The sequence below is a fragment of the Ctenocephalides felis genome, unplaced genomic scaffold, assembly GCF_003426905.1.
Source record: "Ctenocephalides felis isolate EL2017-DRISC unplaced genomic scaffold, ASM342690v1 CF-g0.4_SCAFFOLD_03571, whole genome shotgun sequence".
In the NCBI taxonomy this organism is placed as follows: domain Eukaryota; kingdom Metazoa; phylum Arthropoda; class Insecta; order Siphonaptera; family Pulicidae; genus Ctenocephalides; species Ctenocephalides felis.
This window is the reverse complement of record NW_020539725.1, coordinates 25783071-25794421: the sequence shown is the minus strand read 5'-3', so window position 1 is coordinate 25794421 and position 11351 is coordinate 25783071.

Sequence of the window (11351 nt, the reverse complement as noted above, 5' to 3'; positions counted from 1 at the left end):
TTATTTGCACATTAGTAATTGGTAAATTAAATAACATTTAAAATTATGAATAACTAATTATGAATATATTTATTATATCTAAAAAAGATCAAGTAGTTGAGAAGTATCATAGCAATTGTAATAGGTCTCTTAAGTTCTGATTCATGTTCAAAAGCAAAAAATTAAGGTGACAAAATCGTTTTTGATTTCAAAAATTATACTATGTGTTTATTCTATCATGTGACTTTAAATGCTAAGAATCTAACTTATGTTTACCAGTAAAAATATTTTGATAGTAGCACACAGTTAGATGCATGTGCGTTTATGAAGTCAGAACAATGAAGTATACATACATATAATATATTTCACAAATATTATTTAGTGAACTACCTATTAAAACTTTATATAGTTTTGAAGTTTGTTACTTAGTCTAACAATCTGAAGTTATAGCATTAATAATATACAGACCTATGATGTGAAATATATACCTAGCAATAGTATACATATATGCTATCATAGCTCAAGCAAGTATATATATATATATATATATATATATATATATATATATATATATATATATATATTTACATGTATGTGTATAAACTATTTTCAGTTCTAATACTTGTGAAATCTACTAAGATTTTCGAAGCACGTTTGCAATTGTCATATAGTTGACAGGACAAACACTGGCTTCTCTTTAGTTATTATTAGTTTTTCACCTTCTGCGCAATCTTATAAGCGAGTGTGAAGGCAAAAGTACACAAACGAATACTCATACTAGTTCGTATAAAAATTATGTTCATTATAGCTTTATTAAATTACATAATTAACAATATTAGACGACTATACGAGTGAGTTTTTTGTACACACATCTAAATCAAAATTATTGATTAAATTCCATAACGATTCTGATTTATGGATGTTTATTCATATTTTAACGTATGTAAGTTAACAATATAAATAGTTTACTCCATGCTACTCTATGTAGTATGCGTAAGTGATAACTGTTACTTAGATATTATTCCAGTATTATTATGCAGTATTATTCCGGTGGAGAGATCTCGTATTTTTCATTACAGACGAATAACTCGTGTAAAATTAATAAAGACATGTTTTGACTTCTAAGTTTATTAGAATGATATGAGGTAGTTATTTTTTTATATACATATAGCGTAGATATATCTTCATTAAACTTGGTATCAAATTATTCTTTAAGTATGTATAAGACGTAAAATTATGGTACTTCCTATACCCTCATTTTCTGTGCATTACCAATAAATTTCAATAATTTTCAATAATTTACCTCAAATGACAATGTATTCTATTCTTTGTATCTCTAAAACTAGGCTGGAACGTCTTTCTACAAAAACTAATCAGTAGTTCAGTACAAATCCCATGTGTTTGGAGTTATTGGAATCGGAAAAAAATGTTGAAATTACATACACATTAAATTATACACATATCATCTTTTTTCGTAAATATTACAAAATAAAGAGGTCATAAAAAATAAAAATCTCTATATTTCGCAGTTTATATCATTTAAGATTATTTATGTTTATGAGAGGTTCATAGAAAAATATTTTCGATAAATATTAATTTAATAGGGCTAACAGTAAATATTATTGCAAGAAATCCTAGAATTACAACTACGCTTCATAATTATGTACTCAAAGACTTTGAATTAAAAGCTATCCACTATTATTATTTCATGGAATGTCTATAAACAAATCCTTGTTTTCATATACGATGTTGCTACTATAAATTATTTTTAAAGCAAACTTATTCAGCAATTGTTATCGTATGATGAAATAAATTACCAGTATAAAAATACAGTTATGGGTATGAATATAACATATTTTCATAATTAATCTCAAAATAAAGTCTGCGAATCAACTGTTTGATGAATGTAGTGTAGTGGTAAAACAATATTTTTCAAAGGCACATAACGCTGAAGGAAATTCTTTAATACTCTTTAAATATGAAAACCATAGTTATTAGTTCTCCATATCTTATTAGATAATATCATTGGATATCAGTATATAAAATGGAATGATTGAATTTGATGTCACGTTCTTACTTACATATATACCGACGACGCTTTGAAAATAAAGTTTCGGTCAAACTTACATATGCGTGCTTGGACTTGTAAAGCGCAAACTTATTCTGAAAATCAGTATATATATATATATATATATATATATATATACATATATATATGCATTTAATACCATGTTCTCGGCATATGACGTAAAGATGAAACATATATACTTTCTGAAAAGTCGAATAGAAATTATCTTTTTAAACAATTACGATTCATAATTGACATAATAATTTTTACAAGTAATAACTTTAACCATTAATTTAATATTTTATAAAATTGTATTTTTAAAACGTCTATTAAATAATTAATTATTATTAGTTGCTTGTTCGTCACTTATTAAACCTTATATTGAGCAAGAGAGCTCAAAATTGTATATCTTGAAGAATATTAGTTCCATGTACTTGAGATAATAATTCAAATTGAAAGTATTTTTAAAAATAGAAATATCAATCCTTTTGTCTCTACTTATTTGATTTTATAAAATAATAAGGTTTTAGAAATTACTTACTTTCGAAATTCTAATTTTTATTTATCATTCCAGAAAATAGAATTTTATGGAAAAGCGTAGTGAAGTTTTAAATTAGGGTTTACATGAATGATATGGACTAGTGATTTTATTTCATATTTCTTACGAATAAAATAAATAACAAAATTCTTATCAAATCATTAATAACAAAAATTTGAAATTATTTTATATAGAAATAAATAAAAGATCATATGTTTTATTCGTGTTCTTTTTAGTAATAAGGTGGGTATTAATAACCATTTTAGTAATTCAAAGATATATTTTTAATTCGACTTTCATTGTCGCAGGTTTTGCTTTGGGTTCAATCAAAAATGAAAACAAAATAAATTGTGCTATTAATTGATTTTTGTTCAATTCGTGTTTTAACTAGCATTGTCTGATCCTTTGGTATTGAAAAAATTCCCTTTCCATATAAATTATTAAGTTAGTGCAAAAACAAAGTACAGAAAAGTTTGTTTTCTCAAGTATCAAGATCAATTTATTTCTACATATACATAACATGAATATTTAGTGCTTTCATAATTCATATCAAGAAACCATTTTCGGTTTGCGGTTATTTGTACTTGTTCACAAGTTTGTGGGCAACTGTATCTAACAATGCAACGGAAACTTATAATGTAGGTGCTAGTCCCATTATATTTGCGCTTATACAAAATATACACATGTCTGGAAACACTATTCTGCAAATGACAAAACTCTTGACAAGTTTTATTTCTGTGCCGGGAGAAATGTATAATGTTTTATTTAGTGTAGACTGACATACTGACCGTGATAATCGATAGAAAATAAAAATACGCTTAGAAAATTTTTGCATATCTTCACGTTTTGAGTGTTTCTGAACACTTTTGAACACCTCAGAAAAAATGGATGTGTGTATGTATGAATGAATTCAATTTTTCGTCTACGTATTCAGGTGCACGGATCAACTAATTTGAATGATTTAAAGAACATTTGATTCTTATTGATGGGGAGATGTGCTGATTAGGTTTTAGCAAGAGCAAGTCCAGCCGTTTCGAAGATATGGAGCAAAGAGTGCAAAAAATAGAAATCGAGTTTTTGAGAGAACGGCGCATCCGATTTAAATGATCTAAAAACATTCAATTCGTAATGATTGGGAGAAGTCGTGTTTAGTTTTTAGTATAGACAGGTCCAACCATTTCGAAGATATAGAGCTAAATGTGCAAAAAATTGCAGTTTTTGAGAAAACTAATCGTCCTATTTGAATGATTCAAGAAACTTTCTGCTTGTTTCAGCAAAATAATTGCTTTTGAAAAAAAATTTGAATCAATTTTTTGTATATCGAAAATAAGTCAGATTTTAATTTTAATTCTGTTCTAATATATTTTAAACAAATAATTTCAACTTTGCAATTCAGTTTATATAATTCATATAAATATTTGATCATGTTACAATATTTATCTATTTGAAAACATTTAATATTCTTCGAACATTTCGTTACGATACGGGAAGTTCCAGCAATTTGCCTTAAGGCACAATGCCATACACCACTAGTTCGGATTGTAGTCGGTAAACTTAATGATTTATATTTATTTTGTGAGTGCATATTCATAAATTATTAAGTAGTTATCATTTATGTGAGATATTAACACTAATATAAAATGACTAAAAATTCGCAACTCAAATTTTAACTATTTCAAATATAAGACTATTGCATTGTTTCAGTAGAAGTTATTAGCAAAATACTATTGCTAATATAAAGTGTAAATAACTGCTAGTATAATAGTATAAATAGCTGGCGTTTTGAATTTTTATATTGAAAATATTAATTTAATATAGAACAATTTAATACATATTTAGACATCGAACACAGACGTATTTTGGTACATGATATGTTGGACGAGGCAGTTATTGAATATATCACATTAATATCAGTGCATTTCGCGATAAATACATTAGGTTATATACACATGTATGTATATCTTATACATTGGATTTGTTTGTACAGTCCGTATTTGTGGTATGGAAAGCCCATATGTGTATTGCTAGAAAATAAAAATATAGAACAGAACATCAAATAGATTCTAATTAGAGCCCACAGAATTCAATTATCTTGTCACGGGCTCGATGTCCACACACAATATTCACAATATCCTTATTAGCACAAGAGCTTCTGCATTGGTATATCTGTACAAATGAATATATATATATATATATATATATATATATATATATATATATATATACACCTAAGTCTGTTTTTACACGGTCTTTTTGTACACGGTTTTGATATAACACGGTTTGAAAATTGAATATTTTTAATTTTTTTACACGATTTTATTCCATTTAGCACGATTTGAAATTTTATATACTTAATTTTTTTTTGTCAAATTTAATTTTTGCGAAGTATGTTCATATCACAAAAAAGTATTTATGAAAGAAGAAAGTTTGAAACAATCGATAGTATCGATAGTTTGCGAACACTAGCTTAAAGATTTAAGTCAATTCCCCTTTAGCGCGTACAAACAATTTTTACTGGTCAAAGCAAATGTGAATAGCACTAATTTAGGGGAGTTCCCTTTATGTGCATACAATAAAATTTACTGGCTAGAATGCGAATAACTGATGACGACAGCAATTAAATTTATCTTGTTGTATTTATGATTATCACTTATTCTATTTTATTTTATTTTTTACCTTAAAAATTGAATAACCTATTCTTTTCGTTCACAGCATAGTTTTTTAATTCCTGAACTTGCCATACATTCAATTTATATTACTTTTAAGATTAAAGTGCATATCTTTTTTATCATTAATTACTATGCTTGTGAAAATAAGCATTATATATTTGATTTATTAAAATAAAAATGAATTCTTGTTCTTAAACATTCTTGTTTTTCACTAATTTTAATAGGTTTTAGAGATTAGGAACAAATCACCCATTTTTGTATAAGATCAATGTCTTTTTTACACGTTTCTTTTTTACACGGCTTCTTCTGGAACCAATCTACCGTGTAAAAACAGACTTAGGTGTATATATATATAATATTGTAGATAAATGTAATTATTTTCTTTTTTTAAATATTTGAATTCATAATAGTTAAATTCACAATTAACACCTACACGCCTACACCCACTGCATATTTTCAGCACAATTTGAAAAAGGCATATCATCCTTTTACTTTATATAAAAATATCTTAAACTTTAGCATTATTTAAATTATATACATAAATATTAAATAAAATGGTATTACCATATTCTACCTTCTCTATACAATTATGAATGGAGATATGTTTATTTTTTATGGTTATATAATCTGTGTGGCTATGAAGCTTCATCAGTCTGTACAAATTACACACCGCCAATTTCCGTATATTACTTTTATACTTTAATATAAAGCTTTATATTCTGAATTGCAATTTAATGGCGCACAAGTAGCAGACTATAAAGATCGGTATTTTTTTAGGGGAAAATTTATACATATTATGCTAATGTAAAATTGTCATTTCCATGAAGATTTTTGGCAAAGATATATATATATATATATATATATATATATATATATATATATATATATATATATATATATATATAGTAACATAGTAAACATAAGAAAGGCATTGCGAGTTTAAGAAATATATACTGCACTATAAACATTTTTACATTAATTTTATTCATAGTATTCGAATATATAGATTAAGTATATTCTTTGCAAAAATATATTTTTGTTGCATAATCTGAATATGTAAACTTTTTGTTAAGAGTTATATGCATCTATGCATATAAAGGTATACGTGAAAAGTGGTGGTATTGGTATTGAATTAGGTAAAAATGATAATAATGTTGGTATATTTTAATTTTGATTAACATTTATTTATGTATAATTTGATGATTTTAAATATGACAGCGGAAGAACTAATAACCGTAATAATAATAAGTAAAAAAATCATGATTTGAAAGTACTAACTAAAAAATGGTACAAGTAGGAGAGGCTAGGTACGGTTTTGCCACTTATTTTTGCAATAATTTTGTTAATTTACTATTTACAGTTAGTTAGAAAAGAAGTAAATAAAAAAGGTATTTTGACAATTTGTATGTGTGGAAATATTGAAATACCGTCCTTAAATTCGATAGATTTGTCATAAAATAAAATTATATAAAAAAGGGGCGAGTGTCAATCAAGTCTACACCCCCAGGCATTAACATAGGTTGAAAAATGTCAACACAATACAACATAATCATTTAAGCATAATTTATGAATATAATATATAACAAAACATAATATTTTAAACTGAAGTAACAAGAAATCTTTGTGTAATCTTTTTTTTTTCTTGCATTGAATTTTCTTTTACTTTACTCTTTCGTGTTTTGTCTTAAGCCAAGTTAGATTTTTAATCTGTTTAATCTTCACCCGAAAAAGGCAAGTTATACATGTCACAACCGTGCCCACACAATTTGTCACAATCATACTCAACGCACGCTTTTGAAAATAAATCATCGTTTTGACTAACCTAAATTATATAGCAAAAACTAATAGCTGGTAAAATTAAATACTAATATTCAACTTACAGCAAAGTAAAAAATAAAGTGATCTGTATACGAGTAACAGTTATTATTAAAAGAAAAAACCTCTTTAAAAGCAATGCGGTCTACAGATCAGTTAATGTAGGGCGCGGACTCGATGCAATAATGGAAACTTGTTCGAACAAACATACTTCATCTTGCTCTCTTTAGACCTTATTTCAAAATCAATATAGTTTATATTCTAGTTATATTGTATTTTCATATATCTATAGATACTATTTCAATTATTTTATTTTGATAAAATAAAAACCAATGCGCGGTCTTTATTAGAACATGTTTATTTTATTGAAGATACTAATGATTTTCTGAAATTATTCTAATCTGATGGGCTATTTTCTATTTTCAATCATTTAATTTCTATGTATAATAGCTAAATTTATTGACTAGATCTATTTGTTAGTTATCATAATTCCTACAAGTGCCTACGTCAAACCAAGCAAACATATACAATGCAGACATTTTAAGCATACAAACTTATACAAAGTAATAATACGTGCGTCAAAGAAAACTGCTTTGTTATTATGTAAACATTTAATAATAGAGCCTTTTGTAGTTGTACAATATTAAATGCTCTGTCTATGCATGCGAGCGAAGTGTATCTTGCATCTCGAAAATGCAAAATCACAAACAGAATTTATTATCAAATCAAGATATCGTATAGACTGAGATATTTCAGATTACTGAGAGAAGCAACAAGCAATCGTATAAGTTTAAAAACTCATTAAAAATCGAAGTGTACATTGTAAAAATTATATTTGAAAATACATCCAATAGAAATTTATTCGTTCTATCTTTGCGCTATCAACTGCAAACTTCGGCTTGTTAATCATCATTGATAAATTTATGGAAAAAGATTGTGATAATAAGAGTTGTGAGTTCGAACCTCTGTTCTGGTTAACCTGATACTAAGCTGTAGTGACATTCATTTTTACTTGCAAATATAGATCAAAAATTTGTTGCCAATTGAAAAGAGTCAATTTTGTGCACTGCGCAGTGTAATGGCAATGAGAAATCTCTCGCACTATTCTTCCCTGGATCGAGTAGGAGTTTAGCTCACCTCATGGACCTGCCCCAGGGTAGTCGTGCTCATTATAGTTTGAATGTTTTTATAAAGTCTCTCGAGCATTATTCTAACAAGAAACAAATTCTGTCTAAAGATCTCCACAATAGTCTATTTAAGTTGGTCTCAATTTTCACGCATTTAAATGCAGATTACACTGAAATTGAGTTTTATGCATGTGTTAAATTCGTATATACAAAACATTTATAGATATATGCATATAAAACCACGTACATTCGTTTATATGTTAATGAATTATATACAAATATTTATCTTAAAATGTAGTTTGGCTTTCAACAGGATTTGTCACTGAACTATCAAATACGACGTTTGCAAAATAAGTTTACATCATGCTTCACAACTCTACTTATACAATAAAAAATAAATTTATATGTTTATTATAATATGCTAAATTTAAAACAATGCTAAATTTGAACTTTAAAACAAGTTGCATGAACTTTCAGATATCGAGATTTTTTAAGGAAAACTGAGGTTCGGCCAATAGTTTTTGCCTTTTTTAAATTTATTCCTACAGTTACTGGCAAAGACTGTTTTGAGCATTAATTTTAAAATAATCAATTTTAACGTTAATCGCAGCCTACCTTATAATAGGTTCTAAATCTTCATAATCAAACCATAAAAATGCAACTTAAAAATGTGGACAACTGAAGTATATCACAAATTATTTCATTCCTAACTGCTCTATATCTGAACTAAGTAAATCTAAAATAAAAGATTTTTTGAGAAAGGTACGTAAAATTGAAACCTTTAAAAATATTATGGTTAATCGAGGTCTACCCTATTGTTTTTTTTTTCAATTGCCAAAAAATGTTTTTTACAGTTAACAGCTAACAATACTTTGGGCATCATATTACAATAATCAATGCTATCGATAATCGAAAACTACTGAAAAGGAGTTAAATTTACTGAACCAAGCCATAAAAAATTAAATTTTAGTTATAAAACACAGAACAATATTTCAAAACTAATTAATTTTCATTATTATCGAACTGCTATATTTGAACATACGTATTTCATGAATTCTAAAATAAATCAACAATTTTCTGAGTTAGCTCAAGTTAATATTAAGGTTATAGTCAATACTTTTTTTTTGCAATTTTTAGAAAATGTTTTTTATAGTCAACTGCAAAGAATGTTTTGAGAGTCAATTCAAAATTAATCAATGCTAACAGAAATCTAAAAATATTAAATAGGTGTTAAATTTTCATAATCAAACCATGATAATACACCTTTTAGTTATGGAAAACAGAAGAATATCAAAAAAATAATTAATTTTATTTCTGCTATATTCAAATTCTTGCTTTAAAACTACAACAATACCAATTAATGTAATTTTAATAATAATTATTAATAATTAAATTTTGATAAATTGATTCATTATAAAATCAGAATTGTTATAATGTATGATATTATTGAAACAGAAAAAATATTTATATTATATTACATGTAATATATATTTTTACAGAGTTGCAACTTGCAAATTATACAAATTATATACAAATTATGAACGGTTGCATTGTTTAGGAAACGTAAGTCATAAATTCAAGAGAAAAGGCGATGCGTTAAGCTCGCACTCAAAACTATTTTGCAGACCTAAATCTTGCACAACATACTGCACATAACTTACTTACACCCGAACTACAAATTTATTACCCTAATCCGCATGAAATATTCATGCAGATAAACGCCCATCTAAACATGGTTAAATTCTTGCACTTTGTGAACTTGAAAATGCTGCATACATTTCAGAATATTTCAGAAAAGTTTCTTCCCAATAAAAATGATTACACAACTTTGTAAGCATTTTTATTTTTTGTAACATCGCGTGCAAAAAAGTCCAAGCGATTTTTTTAATTTTTCTAGGTAGAAATTTACGTTTTCGCCCAAAATCTTATTCGGTAAAATTATGTTCTCACCATGGGTAAACTCATTGTAAATACTATTTGCAGAACTATCTCTACAAATGTGAAAATATGTGTTATTTGTGTAGTCTTCAAATTCATATAAGAATTGCATTAAGGTGAAATTATGATCTATATTAGATCTATAAATTTGAAACAAAGGTTATTATTGCAAATAATATATTGATTTAATACATTGAATAGTAGTGATATTTTTGTAATAATATACTACTTTGTTTCTGATTTTAAATTACCTAATTAAAACTTAATGATATTAAGCATCATAAAATAAAATCTCTTAAATCTAAAAAAAATTACTGTTATTCATTTTGTAAGGTTTTGCAGAATATTTTCTAATGAAGAAATACCAGAAATATTTGGTTGCTTATAAACCCAAATTTCACACAATGAGACAAATTACGTACCTTAAGGCAAGGAGACAAATTCGAGCAAAAATATTTTGATATTTATTAAAAACATCTAGTTAAAGGTAGTATTTTGCGTTAAGGTGTGTTGCAAAACTTCCCAATAGGTGTGATAATTGACTTAACCAACCGAAATTAAGATTTAGATATTTAGATAAAATTTTCAACTGTCTATTTCGAAAATATTTTTTTTGTTTTTTCTAAAAACAAAACATTACGATTTCCAATTGATATCTCTCAAATATAACATCTGTGATTGTGTATGTCCTAAAAGTGCAGACTATTATTCAAAATTTGAATGAATTTATATAACTCAACCAATTCTCGTAAGACGGTTTAGTGCATGAACTTTATCATCATGTGAAATTTTATTAAAACATATTTTATGAAATACTAACAATCTGCTATGAGAAAATATTAGCACGATTACATATATCATGTACCTTGTGTGTCCTTGATATTATTTAATCACTTAAATTAATTTTTAACAACTAGAGATGTGGTATTGACTGCTTGTTAGATGACAGAAATATAAAGAAATAATGCACAAATTCATGCACTTGAGATAGCTAAATTTTTGCTAAAACTATTACTAAAAAGCACTTTTTTGCTAACTCTAAATAAACAGCGTGGCCAACCGTCTTTTGCAAGCCTAATCGCTTCTCCTTATTATAGAGTTTAATCACATGGTTTTTAATTGTTGAAATCGGTTCATTTTTTTAGAAAGCGTCGTTGAAAAGTATAGAAACTAGTGAACATAGTTTTTTAAGAGTTAAAAAAGTTCTTTTGAACAGT